This window comes from Suncus etruscus, chromosome 5, assembly GCF_024139225.1.
Source record: "Suncus etruscus isolate mSunEtr1 chromosome 5, mSunEtr1.pri.cur, whole genome shotgun sequence".
Lineage (NCBI taxonomy): Eukaryota > Metazoa > Chordata > Mammalia > Eulipotyphla > Soricidae > Suncus > Suncus etruscus.
Window position 1 is genome coordinate 145,336,774 of NC_064852.1, and position 17,431 is coordinate 145,354,204.

Here is a 17,431-nt window from a genome sequence, read left to right on the forward strand (position 1 = left end):
GCTATCTACCACTCCAGCCCCAACAAACTGTTTATTTTTAAGGCAATTAAAATGTTCTAAAGTCTGATAATGATGTTATTGCTTTGATTTGTTGTAAGATACTAGCTCCCGTATCATCCTTTGCTTTTCTCCCAAGAAAAATCTCAACACAAAGGAAAGAACAAATGCCATCTTAACATCATTGTTAAATGTGTCATTACCTTTTAAACTCCTTGAAACTCAGGAATCTTAGTTTCTTAGTTTCAGGGAATCCTCAAAAATCTGCTGGCCACATTTTGAGAATTCATTATCTAAACAAAATGCATGTTGCCATGTACTGTTCTGAGGGAAGTCACATTTTAAAAGACAGTGGTAACTATGATTAGAGAGTGGTCTGGATTTAATAATCAGTTTCTATGCCATATATGTTTAAGCCAATCTTTCAAATGATATGAGTAGAAGGTGTGGGTAAGCAAATACAACAAGGAAAATTAATAGCTTTTGATAGCTGTTGGTCAGGCCAGGGTACCTACTTCAGTATGTTAGACTCTATTGCTACTTATTTAATATAGACACACAATTTTTGTTTAGCTTTATGAAGATTTAAATATAAAGATACATGGCAGATTTGTGATTGTATTTTAATGTAGTTAACGAGGTCCTTAACTTGGAATACATAGCATTTTCATTCCCAACTTGGTCACTCTTGTCTGGCTTCACATAAATCATTCTATTGCTAAGTCTTATTTCCTACTTAAAAATAATTAAAGGTTGGGATAGAGGATCCAAGTTGTCTTCAAGCTCCAAATCTATCTAAAAATAATTTACTAGAACTCACTGGTCTGGGCTCGCAAGAGTCAATTATGTACATCTTTTCCCAACTGTGTATTTAGTGGAATTGTTGGTAGCTTAAAACCACCATCGTGGGGCATTTACACCACAGAAAATAGAGAGCATTATAAATAGGGCCATATGTTTTGAACTGCCAAGTTATCAGCAAAGCACTGCTATATGTCTATAGTAGTTTTGGGCTGTGGAATGGATACTTAATAACTGGGTGCTTCTACAGAGCCTACTCATGAGAGATGACATTCTCTATAGGTATAGAATTCATATATGTACATATACACATACATACATTCACTAGCCTGATTTGTTTTTTCTTAATTGTCTTATACTTAAGTTTTATCTTCTTGACATTTAATTTGTTGAAAGTATAAAATATAACAAAGAAGTAAAGTTTTAGAAATTGTGTCAAAATTCGTTTATAATTTCAGATGTATGTCATATTCATAAAGTGCCTTCATTTTTAATATTACAATTACTTATTTTTCTGTCTTAAATGCTAAGAGGCATATTTCAATGGACTGTTCCAGAATAGGGTATAAAAATAAATAATAAAATTAGGAATTTACAACTACTATCCCTGACATAAATCAGTTCTGTCCTTCTTAATAAAATTCTTCCACATCCAACTTCTATATTAAAAAAATGTTTTTGACCACTTGTGTGTAAAGGAAGATAATAAAAAAATAGAGAATAGTTCCAAAAGCAAATTTATTCTAACCAATAAAACTTTAGCTTAATTTAAAAATTATTCCTCTCTAGGGCATATTTTGTCTGTTGAAAGGACATCTTTCCATCTCCTATGCCTGTCATGTTCACCATCACAGTACCCAGTTGTCATGATGTCCCAGTCTGACATGGAAAAATGTTCCTGCTTGCTTTGGGAAATGTGATTCAATCTTGCTGGCATAAATTCTTTTGAAAGATCCTTGACCCATTCTCAGGATGATCTCAGTTTGCCAGAAGCAAGCAACAAAGGAGATGGGGTTTCACAAAGCAAGAATTCAGGGGACTTCATGAGTATAATTCTTCTTCAGGGCTACCCTCACACTTCTGCCAAGACCCAGCAAGGCGCCTTCAAGGGCACCTAGTCTTCTCTTTCAAAGATATCCAATTACTCAGACTCTTAGCTACAAAGTAGGACTTTAGTAAGCATGAAGTGGTTCTTGGGAACCTCTGGAGAAGCAAACATTGACAGGTAATGTCACAGCTGCCTATCACTATCCAACTGGGTTGATCTCTGGGCAAGTTCCCGGCATACACTGTGTTGTTTTTAAGTCCTGCTGATTTGGATTCAAGATTTTCCCTTTTAGCATTTTGCCTGAAATTTCTATTTAACTTGGAACTCCTTAACCACCAAATTAAATGAAATGAGCATGATAAAAAAAATTCATTGAAATTTACCACAGCCATTTGAAGAAACTTCCAATAAAACCAGAAAGAGAGCCAATGGCCATCTGCCCAGTGACATAAAACAAAAAGCTGCCCTCCAGGAGATGAAATTAAAACACTAAGGAAACAAGGAGCAGGAAGAATCCAACTTTTCTAGTCTCCACTTATCTAAACTTCAGGCCTTCCTAGAATTAGTGAAATGCATCTGCAAAAGTAGTCAATGTATTTCCCAACAGAGAGGAAGTCTCTTTTTGTTTGACCATTGACAATCTATTAAATCCAGAGATACTATAAGCCACTAACAGAAAATAAAATTCCTGACTAAATGAGTGAAAGGCTTTGTGAAGGCACTCTGCCCAATACATTGATTCCCAAAGTGAGTAAAATTCACTTTCCCCTCCAGGTTTTGCCCCCTCATTAGTAGAAGACATATAGGATCAAATACTTGATAGGCTTCTAAAGTTTTTGCATCTGAAAAGTATATATCTATTTGTAAGTACATTTTTCTTATTGATAAAATGAGAAAATATTGGAATCCTAGCAGGTGAGTTGGCTTAAATATGATCTTATTAAAGGATCAGAGAGAAAGCACAGTGAGACAAGCACATCCTTTGCTTGCTAAAGGACCAGGTTCCACAACCAATTTAGCATGGTTCCGCAAGTACAGAGGGTAATCCTCGAGCACCAAGCAAAAATCACTGCCCCCCCCCAGCACCACTGGTGTAATCAAAACCAAGAATAAAAATTAAAACTGTGGGAAGTACAAATCATAGAGTGTGAAATAACAATGGACATATTTATACAGCCTATAAAGTTATAAATTCTAGAGATCTATTTTACATTAGACTAACAACCTTAGGGTGTTAACCTTACACACAACTGACCCAGGACAAACTGCTGTTCCATCCCTAGGCATCCCATATGGTCCCCAAGCCAGGAACGATTTCTGAGATCATAACCAGGAGTAACTCCTGAGCATCATCTGGTGTGGTCCCCCCTCCCCAAGAAAAAAGAAATAAACAAACAAGTAAATTGAGAAAGAAAACAAGAGACATTTAAAGTAGTATCTTGTTTATAGTGTGTAGATAGTCTGTTTTTATACACATTCATTCATATACACATACTCATATTAAACTTCCCTTTAGGTAACGAACAGTCAACAAATATCTGATCCATTGGCTGAATACTATATCATGTAGCTCTTAAAAATACCTTTGCAAATAGAATAAAAGGCGAATCGGCAAATTACCACACACAGCCTTCAAGTTCTTGGCGCAAGTGCAATAATAAACCGAATATCTGGCATTCCCTTTCTATATTCTACTTAATTATTGCTTTAACATCTGCCAACTAATTTTTCTAGTTATTTTTCTTCTTCCTTAAACCACATTTTAACAGCTTTAATAATCCCGGGCTCTAGTATCTGATGATAAAGCACATTTGCTATTTTCTGCAAACAACATTCATCACTCTAGAATGTGTGTCTACTTTCTTAGAATTGTGTGTGAACTTTTTTCACCATTTATAAAGCTAGTATCCTTTTGGGATATCTCAAGACCCCAACATCTGGTGAGTGGTTTCTTGTAAAGGATCTACTTCTTCAACACAAAATGTTCTTTTCTTAAAATAAGAATAATAAATTAATTTGCATACTTAGTAGCATAGGAGGTAAAATAAAATTCACTTTTTTTCTTACTGCATAGGAATAATAAATCTCTAACAAGTCAGGGCACATGTTCTGAAGTAACGTTAAATTTTAGTTTTAAACATGTTTGCAAATAATCTGGAATGGATATGCAAAATAGGCACATAGTTGAAATAGTTATAAGTATTTGAACTATGATGTAGTAGACATGCTAATAAAATAAATCCCTGTTATGTTTGGAGAATGTAGTGAAATATTTAGTATTAATTAGTTGGCATTTACATCTGGGTTTTATCACTTTTAGAAAGTTTAAAGCCTAAGACATTGTTTTATCATTTAAAAATTCTATAGTGCTTACCCTTTCATTGTCATGACAACTTTATGGACTTAACTTTAAGTAATCCCATTTTCACTTTAACGTATTGGCAATGCTGGTGCTACCACTAGTGACTCTTCTCTTCGTATGCTTTAATTAACACAGATTGCAGCATTAGAGTCCCTTTGTTAAAAATAAAAAAATTAATACATGTAAGCATAGTAATTTTCTTTTAGTGGATGCTCTATCACAAACCATCATATAAGCAACTAATATGGTCATTTCAGGTGCAAATGATTGGTTAAGGATGGATTATCAATCAACTGAGACAATCAACTTTAGTTGCCTTTAGTGGAAATTTTAAAATCAATACAAAGGTCAATAAAATATATGGTCTGAATTTAACATAGTCCCTAAACATGTTTCTCTTAATATTTATAACATTGCTTTTATAATTAAAAAAAGGACTGTAAGAAACTTTTGTAATAATTAGCTTCTAGGACTCCTCCAATCTTAAAAGTGGTAGCATATACAAAAATGTAGTTAGTAATGTATGTTTAATATTTAGCTTATATACACATATACAGTGTATATATGTGTGTAACTGTGTGTGTATATATATGTCTTTTCCTCACTGAATTATCATATCTGTGCCATGTGTACTTTTTCTTTATACTATATATATGAGGTTATAATATTCAATGGTGATTAGAAACTTTGATAAAACTTTCTAGTGCTTCATTGAAGTGTACTTCACTTCCTTTCAAAACATACAAATAGAAGCCTCGGACTCAGCCCATTTTCAGCGTATTTGACTTTTGACTTCTTTTTTTTCCTCTTATTTTGTACCCCATTCTATTGCTTTTCTTGCCTTCAAACAAAACCACATACCTCGATTTTTCTAGCTATGCCTCTTAAATAGAAGGGGAAACAAGGGAGGGCTCCAGGACCAAACAGATATGTGATCACTAATAGTAAGCCAGACAAAGAGGGGTCCACCTACTCTAGCAGCCCGGGGGGTGATGGTGGGGTATATGGGTTGTAGAGAGGGAACTGGAATGTGGGGAGGACATAGTTGGTGATGGGTATTCCCCTGACTCAATGTTAATATGTACCTAAAATACTACTGTGAAAGATATGTAAGCCATTATGAAAAAAAATGTGTTTTTAATCAGAAACTTTCTTTGACTTACATGTATAATTATTATAACAATTATATTATGTGATATGTTATGTCACTATATTATGTTATGTTAGTTTACCTCATTATGTTAATCAATTTTGTCTCTTGAATAAATTCTTACAATAAAAAAGAAAAAAAACATACAAATAAACATCTTCAAAGGAAGACAGATTAAAATACATAGTTTGATAACAACAGTATATTAAAGATAACAGTGTTTTTGGTTTTTTTTTTTGTTTGTTTGTTTTTGGGCCACACCCGGCAATGCTCAGGGGTTACTCCTGGCTGTCTGCTCAGAAATAGCTCCTGGCAGGCACGGGGGACCATATGGGACACTGGGATTCGAACCAACCACCTTTGGTCCTGGATCGGCTGCTTGCAAGGCAAACGCCACTGCGCTATCTCTCCAGGCCCTAAAGATAACAGTGTTTAGGGACACTTTCTCCTATCATACTTCTTATTCTGAACTAACATTAGTTTACTCATATGAAGGCTCAAGCTTCTGAGTTATTTACCTCAGTTAAAGTGTGTATACGCAGTGCCTCACTTTAGTCAAATGTCCTATCAATCTCACTACTAATCCTCTTTCTTTGTACTGCTCTGATATTTCTCTAATAATCAGCGTACTTTTCTTAGATTTGTTTTATTTTTCTTCACAATTAATATATGTATATATATATATATATATATACAAATAAGGAATTTGTGGACTATGTATGAACAGTATTTGTCCTTTGCTTTCTGATTTACTGTTTTAATTAAAATATCCTCAAGATCCATCCATTATTTTAAAGATTCATCTTTTTTAAATTATTGGCTAGTGTTCATTTGCACATCTATTTAGTCATTTGATTTGTATACAAATGATGTTTTTCTTTATTGGCTACTTTGAATAAGGAAGGACTAGGGTAGGGCTGCAGCTATATTTTTAATTAATATTTTACTTTTTTTCTGATAAATTTTCACAAGTGGAATTGCTGAATCATCTGGTGAGTCTGTTTTTATTTTTTTGAGGAAGTCTATATTGTTTTCCATAGTGATAGCATCAGAATATATTTCCACCAACATACAACAAGGACTTTTTCTCCACACTCTCACCAATGCTTCCTTCTTAATAGTTTCTAGTAAGTGCAGTTTACAGTTAACAGGTGAAATCTCCTTGTGCTTTTGACTTGTATAGTACTAACTGTAAGTGATAAAGAACATTTTACCATGTGTCTTTTGATCAATTGCATATAATCTCTGATCAAAGACCTATTTTGGTCCTCTGTCCATTTTTCTTTTTTCTTTTCCTTCCTTCCTTCCTTCCTTCCTTCCTTCCTTCTTCCTTCCTTCCTTTCCTTCCTTCCTTCCTTCCTTCCTTCCTTCCTCCTTCCTTCCTTCTTCCTTCTTCCTTTCTTCCTTTCTTTCTTTCTTTCTTTCTTTCTTTTCTTTCTTTCTTTCTTTCTTTCTATCTTTCTTTCTTTTCTTTCTTTCTTTCTTTCTTTCTTTCTTTCTCTTTCTTTCTTTCTTTCTTTCTTTTCTTCTTTCTTTCTTTCTTTCTTTCTTTCTTTCTTTCTTTCTTCCTTCCTTCCTTCCTTCCTTCCTTCCTTCCTTCCTTCCTTCCTTCCTTCCTTCCTTCCTTCCTTCCTTCCTTCCTTCCTTCCTTCTTCTTTCTCTTTCTTTCTTTCTTTCTTTCTTTCTTTCTTTCTTTTCTTTTTCTTTCTTTCTTTCTTTCTTTCTTTCGTTTCTTTCTTTCTTTCTTTCGTTCTTTCCTTTCTTCTAGATTAAACAGGCAAATTTTATTATCAAATATAACAATTCTACAAAAACTCAGTAGTATTGTAGGATTTACTACCTGCCTTGAGTCTTCAGAGCTTTGGGCCTGCAGAACCATAAGGCATCAAGTATTAACAATTGGGCTGGAGTGACAGCACAGCTGGAAGGTGTTTGCCTTGCACGCGTCTCACACAGGCTCTGTCTATTTTTCAATCTGCTTGTGTATTTTGTTGTGGTGGTGATAGCTTATTTGTAGTATTTTTTTTTAATTAACTCCCTATGTATCTCCAGTTTGCAATTAATCTTCCATTTGACTTCAAAACTGCCAGAAGGCTAATTTATATTGAATAATGAGTTTATTTCAATTCAGCATCAAACCTTAGAAGGAAAATTATTATTTTTGTATAAATTTACAAGTGTGACTAGTTACTATTATAATTCCAATAGATAATTTTCCATTATCGACTTGGTAAAGCATCTAATCAGTTGGTACATATTATGCAACAGTGTATACCAATGTAATCTAGTCAAAGTTTGGCAAAAGATGTTGATTCTTCAAAGACATATCATAAAAGCTTATTTTGGATAGATGTACCCACTAAGGATTTAGTCAGTTAATCAAAAATATTAGTTCAGATTTACAAATCTTCATTCAGGTCTTTTTATTTATTTGTGAGGCAAGGTAATTTTATTGAAATTGAGTTAGGAAGATGCAGGGTGGGGAGAGAAAGAAGTTTGTATTCAAGAGAGAATTTAAACATGAAAGAACAAATAAGCAAGCAAAGAAACTTAGAGACAAGCAAGCTAGATCCATGTTCAAGTGATAGCACAGGCTTGAAGAGCAAACTCTGAAGGGCTTTTGAGAGGATCTTAGATCATTTTTTTTAATTTATGAAGTCTATTTATATTTTTTATATTCTTGACAAGTTGGATAATTAAAATCTTTGGTCTCTGATTCATAAATTTTCAGGTTCAGATCTCACCTTCACCATATATTTGTTTAATAACAAGAGTTTTAATGGTCCAGCTGTGGAAGCAGGTGAAAGAAATACTAATGTCACAAGCTATATTCTGAAAGGATAATGTATTAAATTTATACATATTTATTTAATTAGTGTTCCAAAATGCAAAGTTAATTTCTTCCATGTATCTTCCAGCCATCTTCCACTTCTCCAAATTAACAGAATGTTTCTATAGAATAACAATACAAATTTCGCCACAAATAAAGTTCTATCTTGAGGATGTCCCTAAGTAAGGTCTGGGGAAGGACCCAGTGTTAGTATTTGCAGGTGAGGTCTGTCCTGGCTAGTACACACAGCAAACACATTCAAGTGGGATTATGACCGAAATTTCTTTCTAAATTTATGAAAGTGCCTTGAGGCTAATAGGAAAGAAATTCAGTCTCTTCATATTTCCTTTAAGGCACCCAAAAATTTCACTACGTTCATTATAATATGATTTTCATCATGTATATTTCGGTATAATGAATCATTAAAAGCTATAACCCAACCTTAAGAATATGTTGATATATACTTAGAAAATTTGGTGTGCCAAAAACAATAGAACAGTTTTCTTGTAAATGTATGTACTTAGGTGAAAAGAAACAAATGGTCTTTTATTTATTTATGTAAGACTGGACATCAGGCATATTGCATCATTTATGCTTAATCTTTACACTTCATTACCTACAAAAAAATGAATCTTTTCTTGTATTTGTATAACCAATGATAAGCTGTATTTTGAAATGAGTGCTATAGATAAAGCAGTAGAAAGAAATACATTTACTTAAACTTTTGAAATATTAATAAAGGCTTGCTTAAAAACTGGAAGTTTTCTAAATTCCAGATCAAAAACTCTAAAATTCTTTATTTTCCAGATGCACAACCATACGCTAGTAGCTTAGAAATCAAGTTTTCAGTTGTTATACCAGATCTTTAAAATAATAATAGAAGTAACTAAGTAACTAAGAAACTAGAGTCATCCTAAAAGGCATGTATATGCAGATTTGTCTTTATTTTTCCCTTCAGTGAAATAAAATTAAAATCCCTTTAAGCCTGCTATTAAATACTTGCCATCAGTTGTCTGTTTCTCCCATTGACTTTAATACTTTTCTTCGCTAAAGCCAATGTTTTGGGTAGATATAAGACGTTCATGACTTTCCTCCTACACCAAAATTATGTAAGAGCTCTTCTTTCTTCTTAAGATCCCAGTCTAGGGCCCGGAGAGATAGCACAGCGGTGTTTGCCTTGCAAGCAGCCGATCCAGGACCAAAGGTGGTTGGTTCGAATCCCGGTGTCCCATATGGTCCCCCATGCCTGCCAGGAGCTATTTCTGAGCAGACAGACAGGAGTCACCCCTGAGCACTGCCAGGTGTTGAACAAAAAACAAAAAAAAAAAAAAAAGATCCCAGTCTATCCCTTTCTGACCATTCTCTCATCATTTCTAATTTTAACATATGCCTTTTTCACAAAAAAAATCTGAATTGTAGTATTTTTTCATGAAATACCATTTCTTAAATTCATAAATAAATAACTTATCATATATAATGTATTTTTTACTCTAGAAGAGGCACCTGACCATAAGACACACCTAGTTTTTAGATGTTCTCCTCCCCTGCACTCAAACTTCAGCTCCAGGTGATATGCGCTCCATAAGATGCACTTTTGTGGGGGCAAGGGTGCATCTCATAATACACAAAATACTGTATAGATTCTAGTATTTATTCCATAAGGTCTGCAACTTAGGATAAGTCTTACTTACTAATTTGACCCTTTTCATTGTTCTAGAAGTTGTGGTAAGCAGAAATGTTGGGGACAGAAGGAAACTGGCATAATTTTGTGTTCTATTTCCCCTCTCCTGTTTTTGTTTCACACCCTCTGGTGCTCAGGGGTTATTCCTGATTCTGTATTTATTAAACCGAGATTGATCTCCTGCCAAACAAGCACCTTACTTGTTATATTATTTCCACCTCCAAGTTTTTATTAATAAATATTTAATTTTATTTTCAGTATAAAGTGAACTAAAAAACTTCCAATGTTTCACTGTTAGTTCTTATACTAAAATGTAGCTTATTGAAAAACTCAAAACCCAAATAATAACATTATGCAGCTTCTATTTTGGAGTGAGTGGGTGGTTGGTGATTAGGTCACACTCAGATGTGCTCTAGGCTTATTTCTGACCCCATGTTTAGAGATCACATCTGTAGAAGCACGTGGCACCCATGTATGATGCTGGAGATGAAAGCAGCTTAGTTATATGCAATCTATTTAAACCTTTCTCTGGCCCTAGAAATTTGGATATTGGTTTTGTTGTTGTTGTTTGAGTTCTTTTGTATTTTGTTTTGTCACTGTCTTTTGCATTATATCAGGTTACCTCAAATGAAATTGGATTTATGCTGTTCTTTAAGAACGTGTTATGCACTTCGTATTCTCCTTGTCCAACTGCTATCAACATTTCTAGAGATGAGATATAGGAAACCCTAACTCCATTTGATGACTAAATGTGGGATTATATCCTTTTGCAAGCAAAAATTAATTATTTTATCTATGTCAATTCTCTGATAGACTCCTGTTTAAATCTATAGATTGCTAATGACCAAGTGATAGTACTTTCGGCCAATCTGGGTTTGCTTCTCATTATCACATAAGCTTCCTGAAGTTGTCAAGAGTGAGACCTGAACAGAGTCAGGAGTAATCCTTGAGCAGTGTCAGGTGTGACCTCCAAATAAATAATAATAATAATAATAATTATAATTATAATAATAGTAATAATAATAATAATAATTTTTTTTTTGGTTTTTGGGCCACACCCGGTAACGCTCAGGGGTTACTCCTGGCTATGTGCTCAGAAGTTGCTCCTGGCTTGGGGGACCATATGGGACGCCGGGGGATCGAACCGCGGTCCTTTCCTTGGCTAGCGCAGGCAAGGCAGGCACCTTACCTTTAGCGCCACCGCCCGGCCCAATAATAATAATTTTTAAGGCAGAGACTGCATCTCAGCCATGCAATAATAAGATTTTAAATAATATATAAATAATCATCACCACGGTGTAAAATGCTTCTGAGAAAATGTGAACATGCCAGAGTCCTGCACAGAGCACCAGGGCTTAGAGAAAGAAGGAGCTAAAATGAACCGATGTCAGTCTCGGCTCAGACCCTTGGCCGGGTGCCTCTAGGCAGGACTGAACCTGTCTGACTACTGTGGTGACCTGGGCCAAAATACAGTGTATGTGAGCCTATTGGTTTCATCTATTTGCCTTTTTGAAAATTACATTTCCTCATGAGAACTGCCATTGTGTAAATTGTAATTAAATGTAAATATTATACTTTCTAATCTTATAATAATTTCCTGATAAATATACCTGATAAATTAATTTGAAGCATTATATTACATTCTATTGCAGTTGGCTCCTCTGGTCTGTTTGCTCACCACAACTATATTTGAACATATTTTTGAATGGAAATAACCTGATCTTAATCCTTTCCCCAAAAAAAAGTTTGGCACATTTCTTTTATAACTGAAAAGGCTTTTTTGAGAGGTGCATATATAAAAATGAATCATTAATCCTAACCTTTCCCTGTCTTAAACGGGAATTAAGAGCAGCATTCTTCAAGGAGCCAGCTGAGTGCAGCTAAATTCAGAAATTCTTTGGAAAGGGAATCAAACAGCTGACTTTCACTAGAGAAAAGGCATTTCAAGAGTTAGGTGCTCAGCACAGGCAATGGCTTTCCAAGTTCCTTCTCTATTTAACTAGGTCATTTCTTAGAAGAAAAAAAAAAAAGAACAAAAGTTTTAAAGAAAAGCCATCAAAGGTTTTTTTTTTTATTTATTTATTATTTAAATTGTATTGGTTGGTTTTCAGGCCTGCTACCAAAGATGGATGCTAAGGGACCATTAAGTGCTAGGAATTGAACACAAGGCTCCCACAGGCAAAATATTTACCCCACCTTTGAAGCCTCTCTCCTGAGTCCAGTAAGCTGTTGTTTTATAAAGGCTATTGTCCCGTAAATGGTTCCTCAGGGACATCCTATCATCCTTTAGAACTGAATCTCTTTTCACAAACCTTATGTAAATAGACTCACATACACCCCTAACTGCATTCTTGATTTAATCAGTTGCCTACTTCTCATATTTCAGCATATTTCAAAATCTATCCTCTAATTCTTTTTTTTGTCCCCCCAATTCACAATACAGATCAGGCAAAGGGCCTGGGTTGAAGTGTATATGGGGTGCATTTACTGTACCTTCTCTTTCTATACAGTCAGTGTAAAAAACACAGCCTGTGATAAGCATTGGAAGGCCTTATCTTTTCTTTTCTATTTTTCTTTTTTTGATTTTTTTATATATATAAAAAAAACCTTCACCAGTGCAACATTCCCATCACCAATATCCCAGGTGTCCTTCCTCCCCACCCCACACGGGCCTGTACTATAGACAGGCTTTCCCCTTATCAGGCTTTCTAATTATCCTCTAATTCATAAATATGTGATTATGTGACACACAGATATATTTGGCGAAAAAAAAAACTGTGCAAATTCAAAATTCATTTCTTTTCTTTAGATCTCTTCAAATGTGTTTTCCAATTCAGAGAGATAAATCTTTTGTACTGGCCTAAAAATAGTGTTAAGGCTAATTGCCACTTAGAAGGTAGGAAATTGAGATACTGAAAAGAAGAGTGAGGAAATGGAAAAGGATTTACACTTTGTCAAATAGGCCATTTTAAACACCTTATCATCCAACTGCATACGGTTTTTGTAAGTTCAGTTTTTACTGAATAGGGATGATCACTTTTTCTAATCTGAGACAAACTTCAGTTTGTTTCCTCACTTATTTTTAGAAATATATGAATATTTGGCATAGCAATGAGTCAATTTACATTTTAATCACACACCAAAATTTATAGACTCCGTCTAATAATATGACATTATCCCCATTAAAAAAACGAAGGCAGGAAATAACCAGCAAAAATCTGTTTGAGACCAAATTCAAGCTCCTGTTTTGTGTTTGGTAACCTTTGGTATTTAGATATTTATACAACATGCAGATTAGGTGAAAATTTATCAGGTAGTTTAGATGAGATACTGTAGGGTTCCAGAGTAGAAGGATGAGACCACACAACTGGAATAAAGTTTTTAACACTTTAATCCGTCTGCCAACAAGACTCCCCAGCCTGGCCAGCCAGGGGCCATCCTCTGAAGGAGATGAGCCCCGCCCAAGGTTATGATGAGAATTATGTAGGGAAGAGATATAGGGAGGTTCCAGCTTTCTGATGATCCTTAGAACGATTGGCTCTTGTCTAGGGGTATCTTCCTACTACTCCCTGTCCTTCCCTGATAGGCTACCTGGTACAGCCAGGTAGACTGAGGCGTCTATGGAAGTAGGATCACAACATGTGGTCCTTACAAAATGGTGTTTCTCCCTGCTCAGAACCTAAAGAAGCCTGCCATGTGGCTTTTACAAAATGGCATCCCTCCTTATTCAGAATTCAGGTCCCAACAATACTTACCAAAAGTATCTTGTTTTTACCTTACTATAGGACAAAGGAGAGGCAGAGACTTGGGTTCCAAAGCTGGCTAGGTGATTGAATCTACAGGAGGCCTTCTGTTTTCTGGGCATGATTATTTTAAGTTTCTGTATAGCCAAAGAAACACATGCTAAAATTTGAAGACAGTAAACTGAAAGGGAGAAAATTTTTGCAATCAATACATCAGATAAAAGCTTTATATCTAGGATATACAAAGTACTTATAAAGGTTAACTCAGAAAACCTAAAAACCCCATAAAAATTGGGAGAGGATATCAATTTACACTTTTCTGGGAAAGATCAACAGATGGCAAATAAACACAAGAAAACATGTTCCATCATCTCTCATCATTAGGGAAGTCAAGTCAAAACAACAATGAGGTAACATCTTACAGCCATGCGGATGGCACATATCAAAAATAATGGGAATAACCTCTGTTGGCAGGAATGTGGAAGAAAGAAACTCTTCCATTGCTGGTGGGAATGCTGCCTCATCCAACCCCTATGGAAAAAAAGTATGGAGGGTTCTCAGAAAACTCAAAATTGAGCTACCATATGATCCCAAAATATCTCTTTTGGATATCTATTCCCAGGACAGCAAACCATTTATTCAAAAAGATGTATGTACACCGATACTTATTGCAGTGCAATAGGTAAGACTTGGTTTCAACTGATGTCTAACAACAAATGAGTGAATAGTGAAGATGTGGCACATATAAACAATGGAATACTACATAGCTGTAAGAAATGATGCAGTCATACAGCTTGCAGCACAATGGATGAACCTGGAAAATATGATGTTAAATGAAATAAGCCAGAAGAAGGATACATTACAGAGTGATATCCCTCAGATGTGGTATTTAGAAAAAATGCATGAAAAAATGCAATACTCTAAATGGGAATTGTCTCAAATACCCTTGGACCAGTGTATAGAGAGGGGAAGGAAAGAAACTGAGTGGAATAGGAGAAATACAAATATGAAAGGATGAGGGCAAGGAGCCACGTGGTCTCAGGTATACTGGTAGTATTAAAAGAGGAAAGAACTAAATATTTAATCCAAAGCAACATCAATAGAATCAAAAGACCCAGACTTAAACAACCTAAGTTTAAAATGTGTCTGTTACACTGGCAGGCTAGGAGGTAGAGGTGGTGGTGGTCTGGTGTACAAGTGGAGAACATTAGTGAAAGGAGGTGGACATTGGTAGTAGAATTGATCCTAATTCAGTGTATGTCTGAAAACCAGATTTACTTTGTAAAGCACAATGGTTTTAATCAAGTAAAAACCAAAAGAAATCAAAAGTCTATTTGTCAATGGGACTATGCAGATGTCCTATTCAATTTCTAGATAATCTGTGCCTATACGTTGCACTATCCTTTCATTTACATAAACAAAGATGAAACCATTGGTGTTTCACACCTATGGAAAGAACCATACAGAATAATTAAGAAAAAATGTGGGGCCAGAGAGATAGCATGGAGGTAAGGCATTTGCCTTTCATGCAGAAGGTCATCGGTTTGAATCCCGGCGTCCAATATGCCCCCCCCCCTTGCCTGCCAGGAGCAATTTCTGAGCATGGAGCCAGGAGTAACCCCTGAGCACTATGACCCAAAATCAAAAAAAAAATGTAAGGAAAATTATAATAGATGAATTATTTATTAAACTTTAATGTATTTTATATTCATTATATAAGCTCTTACATTTATACATAGAATATAGTATATTTATCATATGATAGAAACCTAAATGCTATAAGGAAACTAGGGCAAATTAAAAAGAAAAAGAAGCATGATGGGGCAGAGCAGTGGCGCAAGATATAAAGCATCTATCTTGCCCATGCTAGCCTAGGATGGACCGCGATTTGATGCCCCGACATCCAATATGGTCCCCCAAGCCAGGATCAATTTCTGACCACATAGCCAGGAGTAACCCATGAGCATCACCAGATGTGGTCCAAAAACCAAAAACCAAAAAAAAAAAAAAAAAAAAGAAGGAAGAACTATTCAGAAAAGGAGAATCATGCACAATTCCATTTCTCACATTGTGAAAATGTCTGAGCTTTGTAAATATGATGAAATATAGATTATCTAATAAGTGAAATTGAAGTTAAAATAATAGCTTCAGAGGCTTAATATTTTAGTGAGTAGGACTTGCCTTAAACGCAGCTGACCAATAGATACCATCCTGTATGTTCCCTTAGGAACACTACCAGGAATAATTCTTGAACAGAGTCAGGAGTAACCCTTGAACACAAATAGCCCAATGACTAAACAAGAAAAAAATAAAGCAATTTCAGTATTTTTCTAGAATGTAAAAAAGAATCGGATAAACTCATTCCATTTTGTTATATGGTTCTCATTTTAAAGACTACAGGGAGAGTGGGCATATCCTAAACAACGTCACAATAAATATTGAAATTATTTTTCTTATATTTCATAAATGTGTGCACACACTCACATACACATATTTTTAATAATAACATATTTATTTAAACATCGTGATTACAAGCATGATTGTAGTTGGGTTTCAGTCATAAAAAGAACACCCCCCTTCATCCATGTCACATTCCCACCACCAATGCCCTGCTCCCCGCAACTCGCCTATATTTAAGACAGGTTTTCTACATCCCTCATTTACTGACATTGTCATGATAGTTCTCAACATATTTTTGTTCAAAAAGTTTAGAAATTATTAGATCACTACTTCTGGACAAGGCCCAATTCTGATATTCCATGACAGTATCTGGAAATATTTTTGATTGTCAAAGCTCAAGATGCTCCTGGCATCTTGTGCGTAGAGGCCAGTATTGAAGTTATGTATCCTATTATACACAAGTAGGAAGGCCTCATAGTCACACAAAACAGAGCATCACTTTGCCCTAAGTTAAAAATAATTAGGGAACAGAGTGATATTTCAGTGTGTAGGGTGCTTGCCTTGCATATTGTTGACCTGGGATGCCATTCTCTGGCATCCTATATGATTCCCTAAGCATTGCCAGGTGTGATTCCTAAGTACAGACCCAGAAGTAACCCCTTAGATTCACCAGGTGTGATGTCCAAATCAAAACAAACAGAAAATTTTAAGTTAGAAATAATTAAACCTATCATTCTAGTACATAAAGCAAGTAATTATTCTTCTGGCCATTTTAGTTTCAGTTCAAGTAACTCAAGTGACCATACATTTCTTTGAACGAATAGCTATTTCCATTCATCTTATAATGTGCCCAATATCCCAAAAAGTCAGGATTTAATTGGAAAAAAAAAGCAGTTTTTGAAAAATAAGTGGTTTTAGAAAATGTCTCTATCTAGAAGAACATTAATTTGTGACTGCCTTTCAGTGAATTAAAGCACTGAGAAGTTATTGTGGGAAAAGGCAGAACTGGATGAACATCATAGTAGAAGGGGACTTAATGAGGGGACAGGAAGAGAACATAAAAAGCCCAGGCATCAGCCAGAAGTATATTAGTCTTTTCAAATAGCAAAGATTCGTTTTACTATAAACTACAGAGAGTAAAAGATCTTACCTTTAGGAGATTCTGTTTTCTTCCCTTTTTTTATTCAGCTTCAAAAATAAGGTCCATGATAATTAAGGAGTGTAAAAATAGGAAAGTGCAGATTAATTTATAGGTTGGCTAATAAATAGTTTTATTAATTGCATGAAATAGGAGTTAGTGATGCATACTAGCCTCTAGTCTATATCAGGACTATATATATTTATATTTATTTATTTTAATTTTTATTATATTATCATAATATAATATTTATTATTTATAATATATATTTTTATTGGCTT

At 34.9% G+C, this 17,431-nt stretch overlaps 1 protein-coding gene and 1 non-coding gene across 2 annotated transcripts in view; one reads left to right on the top strand and one right to left on the bottom strand.

Moving 5' to 3' along the window:
- The window catches only part of ANGPT1 (angiopoietin 1), a 272,220-nt gene that overhangs the window by 130,589 nt on the left and 124,200 nt on the right, over positions 1-17,431 (top strand). The gene's annotated exons all lie outside the window — the stretch shown is intronic.
- LOC126010050 (small nucleolar RNA SNORA51) lies at positions 12,287-12,420 on the bottom strand. The gene has a single exon (XR_007496189.1). It is a non-coding gene; the product is annotated as a small nucleolar RNA SNORA51 (small nucleolar RNA).